The following is a 19,140-nucleotide window of genomic DNA, read 5'->3' on the forward strand; positions in this document are numbered from 1 at the left end:
GACCATTCCAGGTTCCCCTATGGGATTTAAATTTAGTCCTAACTTTCCTGATGGGCACACCTTTCGAACCACTCCACTCTTGTTCGTTAAGGTTTCTTACCCTTAAGACTGTTTTATTAGTAGCACTTACATCTGCTAGAAGGGTGAGCGAGTTACAAGCTCTTTCTTGTAAACCCCCTCATACAATCTTTCACAAAGACAAAGTTGTTCTGCAAGTGAAGCCTAATTTCCTCCCAAAAGTTGGTTTCTGAATTTCATATCACACAGAAGATTACCCTTCCATCTTTCTATCCTCCTCCCCATCCGGGGAAAGAGGAAGAGAGGTTACACAGGCTGGACCCAAGAAGGGCTTTAAGTTTTTACATTAGTAGACTGACTAGGATAAGACAAGCAGACCAGCTGTTTGTAGGCTACGCAGGTCACAAGCTGGGGCTACCGATAACTAAGCAGACCATTTCCAGATGGATTATTTTAGCCATTTTGGAATGTTATAAACTGGCAGGAAAAGAGCCCCCTCAAAATTTTAGGGCTCATTCGACCAGAGGTATCACAGCTTCATCGGCCCTCAAAAGAGGAGTGCCGGTTCGAGACATATGTGCGGCTGCCACATGGTCGTCCGTCCATACCTTTACATGGTTTTACAACTTGAATTCCTCCTCCAGTCAGGAAACTAGGTTTGGAAGGGCAGTATTGCACTCTATTCATCAATAAGAGGAAGCATGAAGTCAGTACTCCCACCTCCAATAACAGAATACTGCTATGGGAGCCTATCTAAGATAAGGAATACGTCGGAGGACACAATCCCTTCGAAGAACAAGTTACTTCTTACCTTGTAACGTTCTTTCGATGGGATGTTCCTCCGACGTATTCCTTATCAACCCTCCCATCCATCCCCACAGTACTACTTCCCTTGTTGTTGCAGCTTACGCTCCTTCAGGGTGATTAGTCTAGTCCAGAAAGAATTATTGTGGGCTACAAAACGGAACTGAGCAACGGACGCTGCGCGCGGCCTTTATAGGCAGGATGACGTCGATACGGCGGCTGTCGAGGGACATCGACTCGGTGGACGTCGACGCGCAGCGCCCTCTAGAGAGAAAACATTTCCGAGGCCAGCAAAGCTGGAAAGAGATATCTAAGATAAGGAATATGTCGGAGGAACATCCTATCGAAAGAAGGTTACAAGGTAAGAAGTGACTTGTTCTTCTCTGCAAAATATGGGTAGGAAATTACTCTGGAGTCGGTCTTTGTTCTTTTCGCGATAGTAAACGCTACTCCTTCTGGATAAAATATCTTTCTATCTATTTCTAATGCTTTCACGTCTGACACTCTCCTGCACGCTACTAGACATAGAAGCATGGCTAATTTGCCTGATAATTGTGACCGGGATAAAGCTTCATTTTCCGGCCACCTAAGGAATAACTGAAAAACGTCTTTAACGTCTCATAAAACCGCATACTTTGGCTCTGGCGGCCTTCTCAATTTTATACCTTTGAGGAGCCGTAAGATTGCTGGGTGCTCTCCTATTGGATTACTTTACTGTGCCCTGCTGAAATTGCAGATCTGTAGACTCCTATCGTTCTGTAAGCAGAACCCTCCTGGAATTTTGAAGCCAAAAAGTTCAAGATATTCACTAGAGGTGCTGAAATGGGATCCAGACTGTGTTCTGAACACCACTGCGCCCAACTGTTCCAAGCCGTGTTATAGCTCCTAATGGTGGAAGGCGCCCAGAAATCTCGGATACAATCTGCAGCGAGGTCCGAAATTCCTGGCAAGTTCCATCTTCTCCTGAAACCTTGCAGGCAATCAGCTGCAAGGAGCCCGCTTCTATGAGCGGGTGAACCCGACCGGTCGGGTCGAGTAGAAGGCCCTGGATGCTCGGAACTATCCTCGGAAAATCTGTAGAAAGTTCCATCGCTACTGGAAACCAGGCCTGCGCCTTCCAACAGGGTAGCACCATCACCACTTCCGCTTTGTCTCTGCGGACTTTCGCTAGAACTCTTGTGATCATTGTGAATGGCGGGAAGGCATAGTGGACTGCTCCGTTCCATGGATGTAGAAAAGCATCCGTACCCGCTGCTCCTGGATCTATCCTCCAGCTGAAATATTTCTGCGTCTGCGCATTCAGTCTGGACGCAAACAGATCTATGTCTAGGGGTCCCCATATGTCTTGGAGACGCTTGAAAACTAGAGGGTGCAGCTTCCAATCGCTGGAGTCTACAAGATACCGAGTGTTCCAGTCTGCTATACTGTTCTGGCTCCCTGGAAGATATTCTGCAGTCACCGCAATGTCATTCTGAAGGCAATAATGCCAGAAATCTTTTGCTAATTCCGCTAGCATTCTGGATCTTGTTCCCCCTAATTTGTTGATGTAGCGGACTGCTGAGATGTTGTCCATCTTGAGCAATACGCAACATCTTATTTTGTCCTTCGTGAATGCCCGAACTGCGAAGGAGCCTGCAAGAAGTTCTAGACAATTTTTGTGGAGATTCAACTCTTCGCCGGACCATTTCCTGCCTGTCAGCGTTTGTTCGCACCTGGCTCCCCAACCTGACCTGCTTGCGTCCGACTCGATGGTCAGTTCTGGAACATCTCCGAAGATCGCTCGTCCGTTCCAGGCTTCCATGTTCTCTAGCCACCACCGTAGCTCTGTCATGGCTTCTTGGTCTAGGTTCACTAGCTGATGGTATCTCAGGCCTCCGCGGAGATGCTTGATCTTGAGCCTCTGCAACACTCGATAATGTAACGGACCCGGGAAGATGGCCTGAATGGAGGCTGCAAGCAGACCTACTATTCTGGCCAGGTTCCGAAGCGAAATTACTCCCTTTGCCATCACTGTCCTGAGCTCCTTCTTTATCGCTCTCACTTTGTGACCTGGAAGCTCTAGAGTCGCTTTCACGGTATCTATGGCGAAGCCTAAAAATTTGAAGTGGCGCTAATTAGGACTTCTCTAAATTGACTAAGAATCCCAGAGATGATAGGAACCTGAAAATCCACTGCACATCTCTCGTGAGGGTCTCTTTGCTGGATCCCATCACCAGGATATCGTCCAGATAGATAATCATACGAATAACTCTCTCCCTGATCGCTGCAGCTACTGGCTTCATCACTTTCGTGAACGCTCAAGGTGCTGACGCCAGCCCGAACGGCAGGCATGCAAAGCGCCAAATCTCTCCTTCCCATCGGAACTGGAGATACTTCCGAAAGGTAGTTGCTATCGGAATCGCTAGATAGGCGTCTTTGAGGTCTAGACGGGCTAGCCAATCTCCCGAACGCAATAGGTCTCGGAGGAGATGTATGCCCTCCATCTTGAAATGGTTGTATTGCAGCCAACTGTTCAATTCTTTTAGATTTATGACTGGACGAATCTTTTCTCCTCTGCGCACCAGGAACATATTACTGAGGAAAACCTGACCTTCTGTGCTCTCGCGCTCTATTGCGTTTTTCTCTACTAATTTGCTTAATTCGCTGTGTAAAAGCGCTTTCTCTTCTTGTGGCATGCAAATGGGGACAGGTTCTCTGTACTGCTTTGGGATGTCTATGAAATCTAGGTGAAGGCCCGCTACTGCTTGTAAAACCCAAGCATCGCTTGACAAAGCTTGCCGTTCTCTCAGAAAACGGAGAGTTCTGCCTCCGATAGGAACAATTGGTGTACTCACCGCCTGTTGCGCCGGACTGACGGAAAGAACCTCTTCCTCTGCGACCTCTTGGAAGTCTTCCTCTGGCCGGGAAAAAGGTGTCCTGTTGACGGTTTTCCCAATATTGAGCGCGTGGACCTTGAGGTCTTCTTTGATAGTTGTACCGACCGGATGAACAACCTCTGACTCGTCCGGTCCCAGCAAAAACATGCCCGGGAAATATCTTCTTTATAGAGCTCTGAGCTCTCTCGAGGGCTGAGTAGGTGCCAACAAATTGAGACATTTCCTTAGCGAAGGCCTCCCCGAAAAGCAGGCCTTTGGTGCCCTCACCTGCTTCATACGTGGCTAGATCGCCGAGCTTATTGTCGATCTTTAGGAGGATGCCTCTTCTACGCTCTGAAGAGAGTGCACAGTTGGCGTTACCCAACAAGCACACTGCCCTTTGAGCCCAGTTACCTAGGGTGTGAATATCTACTGGGGTACCAGTATCTTTTGATTTTTCTACAAGGACCATAATCTTTGCCAGTGGACCTGCTAAGTCCAAGAGCTTATCTTGACACCCTTTCCACGCACGATCGATGCCTTTCCTAACGTCTCGTGATGTTTTGGTCACAAAGTGACCATTTTTGGGTCTAGTTTTGGTGTATCTGCCAGCTTCCCGGGCAGTTCAGGCCCTGGACATTCTGATCGCATGCCGGATCGAAGTTCTCTGTCCAGCGGCTTCCTGATGTGTTGTGACATGTATAATGCCACTCTGGGTGAGGGCACCCACTCAGAAGACTTCGGGTGTCTAATGGACTGCGGGTCAAACATATCCATCACGTTGTCTTCTTCCTCGGGAAGAGTTTGAGGAATTGGTTGAGGGAACTCTTCTTCCTCGCCACCTTCGTCGTTGGGGGCGTATCCCTCTTCATTTTCCCCTGAATTGTCCACCCCTGGGGCAGGGGGTCTGATGTGGCCATCTGCTAATGTTGCTAGAAAGGCTTCTTTCAATCTGGCGACTGGGTCGCTTTCACTTTGGGGAACACAGTCAACCCTATCTTTTGTGCCCGAGGGGGTCAATGAGTCTGCGCTCTTCCGGGCTTTTTTACCTCCCTTATTTTAAACCCTCTTCTGAGGGTGTCCAGACGACGTCCCCTCTCCAGGGCTGTCAGCCCGTCTCTTCCTGGCCGCCAGCTGTTCCTGCTGCTCAGCCATGCATGCTTCGAGCATTTCTAACCTTTCAGTCAAAGGTTGAACCCCTTGGGATACTCCTTGGGAAAGTGAATCTCCCAGTACCCTCTTGAAGCTGAGGGAAAATCTGTGTCTTGCCAGGTGGGTTCTTCCTCCCACTCTTGTTCACTCCACTCTGATGAGGTGGACTGGGAATCTCTCGGGTGCGATGAGTGAGCCATTGAATACTGTTAGCAGCGCTAACTTCTCGGGGTCAGCTGAAAATTAAGGCTCTCAATCAGAGTTTACCTCCCGTGCACTCTGCGCCTTCTAGCCTATCTGTGAAACAATTTTACGTTCTCTGTAGATCCAACAGATGCCACCAAGAAATGTCTCTCAGGTATTTACTCGCACGACACTCTGCTCCGTTTCGCTATGTGTACGCGCGAAATGCGAGCGTTAGGGGAACGTGGAGCATGCCGGGAATGTTATGAGGCTGAACCTGCTTCGCTGGGTCCTAAAACCCTGCGCGATTGGCGGCGCAAGCCGCCTCCGCGCACACGTGTATAATGTAGGCTGCCGCAGGGTCCTAGAGCCTTCACGAGCGAACACTTCGCAAACGTCGGAGGAGAACGGGGCAGCTGCCAGAAGCGAGCGGCTTTGCCCGCGGCTCCGCCCCGCCTCTCCTCACTCCCGTTCCTGTTAGAATTGAAATAAAAGCGTGACGGGGAAAACACTGATAATACGCGCGCGCGCGCTTTCTACACAACGGTACAAATGCTGTAAAATAAGCTCTCGACAGCTATCAATCAAACACCTGTTAGTCTATCAGCTAACTATCATTGATAATGACTACATTTAGTGACTAAATTATACTAGGCAACGATAATCTAAGCTTGTTTCACTTTGGGCACTGTGAGTAAATTTGCCTATGGTGTTCTGGTTGGTCTGGAGGATGTTATCTGTTTATTCTTTGTGTTAGGTATTGAGGGGTTGTGTGGTTAATGCATTTATGGGTTAGGGCAAGTGTTTTGAAGAGGACACGTTCTTTGATGGGTAGCCAGTGCAGCTGTTTCTTGGCAGTTGAGATGTGGTCCCTTCTGGGAATGCCAATGGCTGCACAGAGCGCACTGTTTTGGATGGATTGGAGTTTCTCCAGGTGTTTTACTGACGTTTCAGCAAAGAGGTTGTTGCAGTAGTCAAGTCGGGATCCAATTATGGCTCTAGCTATTATGAGGCAGTTTTCCGTAGTCAGGAAGGGGCTGGCTGCATTTAGAAGCTTAGAGTGGTAGGCTGAGGAGGACTTGATGGCGTTGACTTGCCTGGACATGGAGAGGTTGGAGTCTAGGTAGACTCTCAGGGTTTTTACAGCATGAGATACTGGGATTTGAATGTTGTCACTAGTGAAGACCAAGTATTGGTTGTCCAATTTCTTTAGTGTTTCAGTGGATTCAATCATGAGTAGTTCTGTCTTGTCTCCATTCAGGCACAACTAATTCTCTGCCATCCTGGTTTGGATGGTGGAGTAGGCGGCGTTGAGGGTCTTGGCGTCAGACTCATAGTCACCAGGTAAGGGGAGGAGGACTTGTGTGTTGTCAGCATAGTTAGTATACGGATGCCTAGCGAATCCAGAATGTTGAAGAGTGGTCTGGTGAAGATGTTATATAGTGTAGAGGATATGCATGAACCCTGTGGCACTCCACATTGGAATGATGTCAGGTTTAGCGCAGGCTTGGTCGGAGAAGACTCTCATGGCTCTGCCTTGTCGGAATGATGTGATCCATGCTGTGACGTTTGGGGAGAAATGTGCTGAGGATGAGAGGTGGTGGCAGAGGGTTTTTTGGTCTACACGGTCAAAAGCCGCTGACAGGTCCAGGAGGAGGAGAAAAGCAGGTTTACCAGAGTTCCTGACATTGTCCATTTGTTTTTTAAGTTGATTAAGGCTGTTTCAGTTCCGTGGCCAGGGCGAAATCCAGACTGACGGAGGCCGACGAGGCTATTGGCTTCGGGGAACTGTTGGACTTGTAGGTAAGCTGCTTTGTCCAAGATTTTTAGCAAGAATGGAACAGTGGTTATGGGCCTGTAGTTGCCAGGGTTATGCAGTGTTAAGTAAGGGTTTATTTAGGAGGGGGCGTACCCATGCTTCTTTGAGGCAGACTGGGACACACCCGGCAGAGAAGGTTGTGTTTATGAAGGCAGTAAGGAAGGGTGCAAATGTTCCAGCGCAGTCTTTGATGAGAGGGGCCGGGCAGATGTCCCCTTTACAGTTGGAGTGTTTGATGGTATTCATGAGGGCCATAACGTCTAGTTCGTTGACATCCTTTTAGGCGAAGAGAGGTGTGTCGCTGGTTTTATGAGGTGGGTGGAGTGGCGTGGGTTGGCCAATGTCTGTTGGTTGGCTTTGATTTTGCTGTGCAGGGCGTCTAGTTTGCTCAGCATGGCTGTTTGTATACTGTTGCACCAAGCTTCATCTTTGGTGTTAGTCTCGGGGGGGGGGGGTCGGTGTTTCTAACTCCCTGAAAATGGAGAAGATCTCTTTGGTGTCTGATTTAGCGTTGGCAGTCCTTGTGCTGAAAGAGGTGGCTTTAGGTTGGACGATTGATTTTTTGTATTGAAACTCTAACTTGGCTGAGTTGAGGTGATTTGCTTGCCAAATGGATAGTGCTGTCCGTTTTGGAGCGGAGGTCTTGTAGCTCAGGGGAGAACCAGGAGTTGATGTGTTTTGTAGGTTTGGCTTTCCAAGACATAAAAGGGGCAATGGCTTCCACTGCTAGTTTCATAGTGGTGTTATATGTTTGTGCCAGTATATCGGGGTCGTTGGAGAAGGGAGGCCTGAAGGCCAGCACTAGTAGGTGGGGAAGGAGGCTATCTTTGGTGAGATGACGAGAGCTCCTGGTGGGAGCGGGTGGGAGAGGCATAGCGGGCTGGTTCACTTTCTTGGGGGTGGCAATGTCAAATAGGATGACGTGGTGGTCTGTCCATGGGGAGGGGGAATTAGCCTTGATAGAAAGTGGGCATCTGTGGTGAGCTAATCAGTCTAGGGTGCAGCCCTTGATATGGGTGGGGTCTGTGATAACGTGTTTGAAGCATAGGTTTTCAAGCGCGTTGTCAAGTGATTTGGCAGAAGAGTCTTTGGGGTCTTTGAGGCCGAGGTTGAGGTCTCCTAGGAAGATGGCCTTCGTTGATTTTGTTAGGTTGTCGGACAGAAGGTGTGTCAGGGCTGCCTGGAAGTCGGCTATGTATCTGGGGGGCCGATAGACAATAGGGAGGGTAATTGTACACTTCGGAGAGGATTAAGTTTGAGGAGTAGGTAGTCACTATTGCTCTCCAGTGTCCTTTCAAACTTTCTGATGGGGATGGACAATTCGCTATCAGGGCAACACCCTCACCTTTCGAGTGCGGGCAGACCTATCTGAATACAGTGTAGCGTGAGGGGAGTGCTAGAGTTAGGACCGAGCCAGAGGCTTCATGGAGCCAGGTTTTGGTGATCATGAGGAGATCCGGTTTGTGCGTGGTGATAAGGTTGTGTATATCAAGGGCATGTGCAGAGAGGGAACTTGCATTGATGAGGGCACAGCTGAATGAGGTGCGCTGTGCCATGCTGGCGCAGCAGTATGGGGTGCTTTGTCATCCTGGGGCAAGGGGGTGGTAGCTTCTTTAGCCTCCAGTGTGGTGCTCACATCAGTGGGTGTCATAAGGGTGCCAAAGGCATTGGGTGAATGCCGGGTGCCAGCATATCAGGCGGCATCCTGGGGGTGCTCATACTATTATGCATCAACAGGGTACTAGCGACATTGGGTATGTTCACATCATTAAGCAATAAGGGAAGGCTAGCAACAATAGGCATGGGCAGGGTGCAGGCAATATCATGTATCATAGGGGTGTTCATAACAATAGGCATCCACAGGGAACTAGCGTCATAATGCACCCCTGTCAGACACCCCTGTCGATTTGGAATCACAGGGTTGGTTCCCCTATGAGTCCAATTATAACAGCCTCCCGGATACCATTGTGAAGATCCACAATCACCTTTAAAAGGTGCTCCGGGAAAAACCATGATGGTTTCGCAATACCCTCCACAACTTTGACCTATTATTTAAGTCAAAAGCTGGGTTGATACCCATGAACACCACAAAGATTGGTTCCTGCTTTATGAAATAAGAATTTGCCATGTTCAAATAAAGATTTAGGACCTGATTTGCATTGCCCCAAACATCAATGAAGCCAAGTTGTGCATCTGATAAAATATTAGTGGCCTTAACCCATATTATTTTATACAAACTATCTAAAAGGGAAAAGGAGCTATAAGAGGATGGAGGAGCATAGTTGCATTTTTGTAAATTGGAGACAGTAGTGCATCCCTCCAATTCGAGGGATATGTCCTCGAAGCCAAAGTGTTAAATAAAAAATACAGGATGACAGCCCAGAAATGTTAGTTCATATTTGAATAGATCAGTGAATACCCTGTCCGGGCCCGGGGCTTTACCTGATTTTGATGCTGCATTGGTTCCGATACATATGTCCATGAAAAGACTGTGCTGGGGTTGGCATATCCTGAGTTGTTTAACATTTCAGGAATTCCTAAAGAGGGTGGAGCATCCCTTATCCCAGCACTAGAGGGATGCTGGATATAACTTATATATAGTTCCTCATAGTGTCCTACCCAAACATCAGCTATGATAGTACTGGCTGGTTCAAAGCAAGCACTCTGAGGGAATAGGCCTATGCTCACCAGTTCCCAAAATGTTTTACTATCATTCGCCAGGGAGTCGTCCAAGAGCTTATCCCAGTCTTATCCCAGTTTATCACAATCCTATATATTCATACATCCACCCTTTCCTTTGAGTTCCTTCCTTGTCCCTGGCTGCTAGCTGCCTGATTCCCCCGCCCAGGAGGGTAGTTTCTTGAGTTTTGAACCATCTTCAGGCACTGGTCAAAAAGCGGAACATCAGTGCCAAGTGACACTTCCTCTGGAAGCTGAGGCATTACTATCATGGTCATTACGATCTTTGGTTCAAACAAAGGTTAGAGTGGCTTGGGGAGAGATTGACATAACGGGACTGCTGTGCCTGGGACTCTGTGGGCCTGAAGCTTCTCGGTGCAGCTTTGTTTCTCTGTTGTCTTTATCGTGTTCTTCTGTTTGGAAATGTGGGTCACTGTTGCAGTTTCTCTTGTTGAGCCTCTGTGGTTGGTTTTCTGTATCACGCTGGCAGTCTCTCCAATGGAAAGAAGACACTGGCGTAATTTGGTATCAGGCAAGGCAGGAGATTAGGGTCTGCACACATACACACTGGCACATGGGAGAGGGGCCACAATTGTGCATGCAGTGCTTTGTCAGATGTACCCCTTGGCCTGCTTGACAAGGCAAAAACAGTGGCCTTGTCACAAATCTGTGTGGGAATTCTAAACATGGATCTCTCATACTTTTTTTTTAAACTTTGGTTTTTATTAGCATTTTGTAAAACAAAAATAAACATTACATTAGACCCAAACTTCCCCCTATCTTGCCCCCCCTTTCCCCGCACCCCCCGTGTCCACACCAACATAACAGTAGCAAGGAGACCAAACTTTCATATCATTTCCGCTGTATCTGACTCAATGCGACACGTGACCAACTCAATGGCTGGCTTGAGGCCGATATCGCCCCGGGTCATGGGATCCCCTCACTGGGTATAGTTCTTCTCGTTGATGGTTGCGCCCCGACCATCCGGGGGCGCGGTATTGGAATTAATGGACGTCCCATCCCCATGTCTGCTGGATCCCATACCAATCAGCGAGAAAAGAACATGAATTATTGTTTACCAAGGCAGTCAATTTGTCCATCAAGAACATGTTCTTGAGTTTTTTCATCCAGTCTCCCCTAGAAGGTGTTTCCGGGCTCTTCCACCTCTGTGCTAGGGCCACTCTTCCCGCTCTCAACATAGTTTCCACCATTCTTGGGTACCGGTGCAGTTCCGCCTCCTCCGGAGGGAGGCCCAGCAGCATGGTCAGCAGGTCGAGTGGCAGAGGGTCTTACGTTACCTCCGCTATCCAACCTTTCACAGATTCCCAGTAGGTCTGCACTTTCGGGCATAGCCACCACATGTGGCCTCTAGTCCCTACTTGGCCACAACCCCTCGGGCATTCTGGTGACACCCCTGTAAACATTTTCGAGAGTTTCACCGGATCCCTGTGCCACCCCGGCAAGATTTTAAAGTTGTGTTCCATGTCTGAGGTAAAAAGATTGCCGTGGAACGATATCCTAAAAATGTGCGCCCAGGCGTCCTCTAATATCTCTTCCCCCGCCAGGCCATTCCAAAACCCCCGAAAGCCTCTCCTAGTCTGAAGGTTATGGGTGTTTAGGATTGCGTACATACAGGACACCGCGCCCTTTCTGGAGGTTGCTGAATCGAGGAGTTTCTCGAAAGGAGTTAATTGTCTCCGCAGGTTTGGGCCCCATGCGGGGTCGTTAAGGATACCCTTAAGACGAAGGTATTCGAAAATGGATAAAGCACCGCCCCCCAGCCCATCCCTAAGCTCCACATAACTCAGGAATTCTCCCTCCCTGAATAACTGGCCCGCCCATTCCAGGCCCACGTCGGACCAGCGCTGGGATTGTCTAAATCCTCTACTACCCAGTTTCAGAAGGGGCCCCCACAGAGAGGTCATAGGGGACGGCCAAGATGAAAGATGGGCTGTCCGGGGGCATTCCCTCCAGATCTCCCAGAGAACACCCAGAGTTGGGTGGGATAGAGCTTGTTTCGGAATTGACCTGCGAGGGGCCCACAGGAGGTCTCAGACCTTGAGGGGGTGGACGTCCATGTCCTCCAGATATGACCAATATGTCCGCAGACCCTCCTTCATGTGTTCCAGGAGGACCCGTAGTTGAGCCGCTTGGTAATACAACTGGAAGTCAGAGAGACCCAATCCCCCCTCCTCTCTTGGAAGCGTCAGGGTGGCCCTTCCAACCCTCGGGGTTCTTCCCTGCCAAATAAAGTCTCGGACCCCCTTATGCAAGTCTATGAAGGTTTGGGCGGGTATCCGGGTAGGGAGGGCTGTAAAGAGGTACAATAGCCGGGGCAGTATATTCATTTTGACTGCCGTCATCCGGCCATACCAAGAGAGAATCATCTTTCCCCATCTCCTCAAATCTGAGTTAATATCGGACAAGATGGGCCCGTAGTTAGAGGTTCCCAGTGCTGATAAGTCCCTAGTGAGGAGGACGCCCAGGTATTTTATGGTGTTCTTGCTCACTGCTATCCCTTGAAACCTGGACAGGGGGTCTAGTACCGGGTCCTCCAGGCGCATTGGAAGGAGAACGGACTTGGTCGTGTTAATTTTTAGACCCGAGAAACACCCAAAGGAGCTAACCAGGGACAGGAGGGGAGGGATCGAAGAGACCGGGTCCACCAGATATGCCAGGATGTCATCGGCAAACAGGGAGAGCTTAAATTCCACCTCCCCCCTTCGAATACCCCTAATGTCTGGGTGGGATCGGACCGCTATGGCCAGAGCCTCCATCGTGAGGACATATAACAGTGGGGAAAGAGGGCAGCCCTGTCTAGTCCCTCGGCTGAGGGAAAAGGATTCTGACAGCAGTCCGTTCACCTGGACCCGTGCGGTTGGGGCTCTATAGAGGGCGCCCACCCAACACAGGATGTGCGCGCCGAAGCCCATCCGCTGGAGAAGGAGGGTCATATATCACCACTCAACTCTATCAAAAGCTTTTTCCGAGTCCAGGGACAGGATGCATGCGTCTAGATCTGAGTTATGGGCAAAATGCATCTAATCTATCGTTTTTCGGATGTTGTCCGACCCTTGTCTGCCCCTAATGAAGCCAACTTGATCCGCGTGGACTAGCTTTTGCATTATCCCTTCCATCCGCCAACCCACCACCTTGGCCAAGATTTTAACATCGATGTTAAGCAGTGATATGGGCCGGTATGACGAACATTCCCTCGGGTCCTTACCTTCCTTGGGCAGGACCACTATGATGGCGCCCATCATGGAATCGGGGAGGGTGCCCCCTTCCAGGACAGAGTTGAAAACCCTTGCCAGGTAGGGAGACAGGGTGGCGCGAAACCTCTTTTAAAAATAAACCGAGAAGCTGTCTTCCCCCGGGGAGGTCCCCACCTTCATCCCGCTGATCGCCTTCTCCACTTCTTCCTCGGTAACCCGGCCCTCCAACCCCTCTGACAGCTCCCGGGGAAGGGACCGTAGATACGGAGTCAAGAAACTCCTCGATCTGGGCATCGCCTCCATCATATTCTGAGGTGTATAGTGCCTCGTAGTATTTGCGAAAGGCTTCACTAATGTGGGGGGTGTCGTAGCCTAGTATTCCCCTGTTGTCCCTCACCTCCTTCACCATCCCACTCCTCTGGACCTCCCGCAACCTCCAGGCCAGGATCCTATCCGCTTTGTCCCCCTTCTCATAGCATCTCTATTTGACCATTTGGAGGCTCCTCTCTGTTTTATGGAGGAGCAGGTCTTTTAATTGAAGTCTGTAATCCTCCAGGGTGGCCACGCGGTCTCGGTCTAAGGCCTGTGCCGGGGGGCCCCCCGGTTGGAGGCGTGCTATCTTTTCCCTCAGAATTCTCTCATGGGTCTGCCTCTCCCTCTTCTGACGAGAACCTATTTTTATCAGGACCACTCTGAGGATCGCCTTGAAGGCATCCCAGAGGGTATGCGTACCCACCTCCCCATTGTCGCTGAGCTCAAAGAACTCCGAGATGGCTTCCAAGACAGCCTGGGCATGAACCTCGTCTCTCAATATGGCATTATTACACCTCCAGCGGCCTCTTCGTTCTCTACACCAGCCCCCCGCCAAGGTGACTCTAACCAGGTTGTGGTCCGACCAGGGAACGGGGTCTATCGTGTAGCCCGGTACGTGTGGGCGGAGTACCTCGTCCACAAAAATGTAGTCTATCCTGGAGAAGGCTTTGTGAGCGGAGGAATAGTACGAGAAGGATGGTGCCCCCGTCCGGGGGGCGGGCATCGTGTCTGTCAGGCCCAGGTCCTCATTCACCCCCTGAAAACCGCGTGACATTGCATCTCCCGTGGGTCTGGGGCTCGATACGCCCACCCGCTGTCTATCTCTGGATGGGTTGAGGACCATATTGAAATCACCTCCCACCAACAATGAGCCTTGAGCGAAAGTTTTCAGCTTTTCCCCCACTGCCTCCCAGAATAGTGCCTGGCCTTCGTTTGGAGCGTATACTACTGCCAGAGTTGTGGGGGCATCCTGTAGGGAGCCCCGTACAAAGAGGTAGCGGCCTTCAGGGTCCCTGAGGATGGAGTCTTTCTCGAATCCCAACCCCCTAGCTAGCAGGACTGCAACCCCTCTTTTCTTTCCTTTATGGGATGCATAGAACATCTCCTCAATACCTCCCCCCGCATCTTGTGCTCCCTCCCCCTCGCCCAGTGTGTTTCCTGTTGAGAAAGGTAGGTCCAGCTTAGCCCTCTTAAATTCTCTACTGATTAGGGATCTTTTCGTGGGGGTGTTCAGGCCCCGCACATTCAGGGTTCCCACTCCTAGGGCCGGTCGGTCATCAGCCATGGTCGTTGTCACCTTCCCTTTTGGTCATTGATGTCGCATGGTCGCACCCTCCCTGCTTTCTGTGGTCCCTTGCCTGGACATTTTTAGAACTTTTCCCCAACTTGTCCCCCAACTCAGGCCCCACCCCAAAACCCCCAACTTGTGTGCAAACCCCCACCCCCCTCCCCGGCGTCCAGCCATGTAGTTCATCCATTCTTGGATTCCTGGCCGGACCACCAGCCGATTCCCTACGGCCAGGAGTTGATAACAAAGCACACTAACGTGAGCCCCCCCCCTCCGCTTCCCGCCTCCCATGCGCCCTGGCTTGGATATTGCTCGAGGGGGAATCACAAGTGTTACTTCCACCCCCCAATCGTCAGGGCCCGAACTACGGGTAGTTCGGGCTGATCCCTCCGCCCGTGGGCGATCAATCCCTGGGCACAGAATGGTACATCTCACAGCACCCATAGTCGTGGCCCCCGAGGCCCCCTTATACTTGCAGTTCAAGGGAGTGCTGCAGGTGAAGCGTCTCCCAAGACCTCCTGTTGGTTGGTCCCGAAGATCATCTTGGGGTCGCTGTTGCGACCCCTCCGATTCGGCCCGCTCCTCCTCCATTGGTGCCGGTGGTGTGTTCAATTTCTTGAATTTCCTAGCGCCGGTTTTCATTCTCCTGGAGTTAGGCTGACTGGGGGAGCCCCTGCTTAGCGCTTCAGGGCCCACTGGCCCTTTCCTGGGGGCGGAATCCCCCACGTAGTCTTGAATAGCTCCTTTAATGTCCTCTTCCATCACCAGCATTGTACGTTGGCCTGAATATTCAAAAGACAGGGAAAAGGGATATCCCCATCTGTATCGAACGCCCTTCTCTTTCAGTAGTTGTGTCAGGGGGCGGCACATCCTACGTTTAGCTAGGGTGTAGGCTGAAAGATCTTGGAAGATAGAGATTTGGGAGCAGTTGTAAGTTATCGATCCTGCCTTCCTCGCAGCCTCCAGAACTTTGGCTTTGTCGGTGTTATAGTGGAAGCGGGCCAGGACCGATCTGGGGCTCCCCGACCTTCCCCCGGCCCTGTGCACCCGATTGAACGTGAGCAGCGTTGTCATTTCTTCTGCAAACAGCAGGGTGATAATGTCTCTCACCACTCGAGTCAACTCTCTTTCCGTTTCGCCCTCTGTTTCCGGGATCCCAAAGAACCTTAGATTGTTCCGTCTTTCCCTATTTTCATAATCATCCATTAGCTTGGCTCTCTCCTCGTCTCTCCTTTCCAGAGCAGCGAGCCGTGTGCCGAATTGGATCTCCTGCGATGTAGAGGATGATTGATAGTTTTCCACTTGGAGGACTCTGTCCTCGATTTTGTCTACTCTTTGGTCCAATTTCTCAAACTTCTGAGCGATATCAGATCTCATTTCTCTAATCTCCTGGAGAATGGAGGCGAAGCCTCTTTCCATTGTCATCGCGGGTTGTCCTGCGGATTCAGGGTGGGCCATGGTGCTGGACAGTGTGGGGACCCCAGTGGTGGCCTCAGTTACTTGAAAGCGAAACGTTTGTAGGGTCTTCTTCCAACTCATATGGTGCCACTGGTCCCCCGCTGTGGGATCCACTGCGGTCTGGAGGGGCTCTTGGGGGGAATACAGAGCAGCCCCGGAGCCTGGCCGCTCCACGTCCCACCAGTGGAGTGTACGGGCAGTGGATTGTCCCCTGCAAGGGGTTGGGCAGATCGCCAGGCGGGCACTCGCCCCACCAACCTGGGACGGGGGCCTCTCACCTGGGACGCAGGCCGTCTGCAAGTTCAGGGTGGGCCGTGGGCCCGCTGAAGTCAGGGAAGACCCCCACCCCGCAGTAGCGGGGAGCCCGTGGAGTCCTCCTGCAGGCCGTGGGGGCGGACTGACCCCCAGCTGCAAGGACCGTCGTGGCCCAGCAGAACCCGGAGGGTGTATTATGTTGCCCCGACGACGTGTCGTTAAATAATTCTCGGGCGGGGGCTTCCAGGAGCAGGCTCCAGCCCCCCCGGGGAATGGGGTAGTCCCCCCAGGCGGGCACACGCCCCACCGATTGCCGGCGGGGGCCTCTCACCTGGGCTTCTTGGTTGCTGTTGCCTCCCGGGCTTGCCCCCCCGGTTCCCTCTGTGTTCTGGCAGGTCCTCGCTCTGATGGGCCCCCAGGGCGGTGTCTTGATTCGTGGTGGGGTCTGGGCCAGGGCAGCTCACCCCTTTCTGGCCTCCAAATTCGCCCTTGAAGCGGGGTCCCTCTGCGCTTGGCAGCGCCATCAGTCGTTTTGGTCCCTGTGTGGGGGGGGGGGCAGATCCGCCACTCGCCCGAGGTGGGGCGTCACCGGGGGCCTCCTCACCTGGGTCTCCTCCGGGAAGGCCTGGCCTCCAGCGATGTTTTAGCGGGCCTGCGTTGCCGTGCTGTGGGACCCGGGGCCGGGTCAGAGAGGCGACCGTCTCCTCCTTCTGTGGTCGAGCGGAGAGTGCCTCCACTTGTCCCTGCCCGGGGGGAGCCGCCCCGCCGACACTTGCCTTCCTCCTCCAGGCCCGGTGGGGGGCCGAGTCGTCCCTCCGCTCCTATCTCTGCGTAGGTCTCCTCCGGGTACTGCGCTTCCGATTGCGGCGCCCGCCCAGTCGAGCTCCGACACTCTCCTAACTCCGGTTCCACTTGGAGCTGGAGGTCCGCTCTTTCGAGCGGGGGCGGCACGGGGGGTTCATAAGCTCCTGCCTCCCGTTGTGTTCACTCGGAGGGGTCTTGGGGGGGCTCAATCCCCTGTGTAAGCCCGGCCTCGGCAGGAACACCGCAGTCAGGCAGCCATTGCCTGTGCGCACCCTGGTGGCCTCCGGATCTCTCATACTTAATATATATTTCATTCTTTTGACCTGAATCACTCTATCAGTCATAATATTTCAAAAAGTTACAGTTAGAGTTATATAACAATAATTCAACATAAAAGTAATAACAGCGTGGTTAACTTAATTTCTGTCCCAGATGGCACAAAAAACTCTTTGAGTCTCAAGGACAGTTCAAGGGTTTTTATTAATTCTTTGTGGGGCCTACGGCCGCCCCTCTCTCTCTTACCTTCCCACACATTTCCTCCCTACTCCAGGCATCCATAACCCCGGTTAGTGTCATAGATTGTTGACCCATACTGTCTAATGTCTGGCTTAATCTAGTGATGTTTTCCCTAAAAGCAGCTGTCACTGTCTCCCTCAAGGACTTGCTAATATTTCCTACTCCCGCCATAGGTTAGTTTTTTTGTGATCAGGAATAGGGCTGTGCCTTCCAATTGCTCTGTATGATTTACCTTCTTGCATTCATGGACACTGTTACCTTACCCTTCTACTCTACCTACGTCCTCTCCTCGACTCCACCCCACCGGCCGTCTGTCCCTCCGATGTTTTACTCTGCCTCACTCTTACCTCCACACTATAATGTTAACTCATCGCTTTCTCTTCCCACTCTACTACCACTCCTCCTCTCACTCCAATTACTTTTCCCACTCTACTAAAACTCCACACTTCTACTCTACATCATCCCACACTGCTCCTCCTCCTCCTCATAAGCTACTGCTCCTCCTCTTACTCTATTCCTCCACCCCCTACAACCTACACTCCTCCTCCTCCTACGCTGCCACTACTACACCTCCCTGCTACTACTACTCCTCCTACTACACTGCTGCTACTCCTCATTCCCACTATTGCTCCTCTTCCTACACTACTACAACTCCCACACTACTACTCCTCCCTCCCACAATACCACTGATTCACCTCCTTTACTCAATATCAGCCTTCTCACATACTCACTTTACACTACCCTCTCTACCCACTCATCTCACACAAATGCACATTTAATCTACAGAACCACTATCACGCTTATGCCATATGCCTCACATGCTCCAAAACTCTTCTTTAAAATCTGCTTTTCCCTCTTCCTCCTGCTGGTCTTTTGGTTGCGTCCACCTCCTTTCTGACCTCACCCCCACCCAGTTTCAAAAGTCAACTTAGCCCTGCACACTTTCTCCACTCAGGTTTACCGCTTAGTCGCTTCGGCAGTGTTGGAAAGTTTGTCTGACAGTTTGTGGTTTTGGACTTGTTGCCGGGGGTCGCCTTGGTAAATTCAGGCCCCCTGCCCCCTTTTAGTCCATGGTGGTCCTGTGGATTGTTTTGGTCTAGAGCGGATGCACTGATGAGCTTTGTCAGTCCTGCTGCATGGTTTTCTGCTTCGGGTTGCCGTGCGGTGTCTGTCAGCTTGCCTTTGTCTTCTGCCGCTTCGTACCCTGGGTCGGGTCTCTGCAGTGCTGGAGCTTCAGTGACACAGGTGATTATTCTGGTGTTCCGTGGCACTTCTTTTCTTCTCTCTGCAATGCCGTTATCTGACAGAAACACTGGCGAGTATACATACTTGGTAACAAGACTGGAGACATGGTTCTGCACAAATAAATACTGGCACGGGGGCAACAGTTATTTATGCCTGCCTTAATAAATTGGCACTTAGGACTAAGGTTGGCTCTGGATCTTCCTCTTCACCTACCTCCTCCCATGGTAACGGGTTTGCTCCTCTTCCTGACAAGGTCACGTTTTTGTCCTTGTCACATTACACATATGTTGCATGCCTTAGATACCGAAACATTTTGATGTTATTTACATACTTTAAGTAATACCTTTATAACCACAATCTCTTAAATAATTACTGGTATCCACTATCAATTCGACCGGCAATGTGTCATCTTATCAATTCACAGTGCATTGTAGTGTACACAATCAAGATATCTAATTATGTCATGACAATAACAATCAGATATAGCGACATAAAACAAGTTCAATATTGATGCCTTTAGGGGCTAAGGCTGATAAT

This window comes from Ambystoma mexicanum, chromosome 6p, assembly GCF_040938575.1.
Source record: "Ambystoma mexicanum isolate Mex_15411 chromosome 6p, UKY_AmexF1_1, whole genome shotgun sequence".
In the NCBI taxonomy this organism is placed as follows: domain Eukaryota; kingdom Metazoa; phylum Chordata; class Amphibia; order Caudata; family Ambystomatidae; genus Ambystoma; species Ambystoma mexicanum.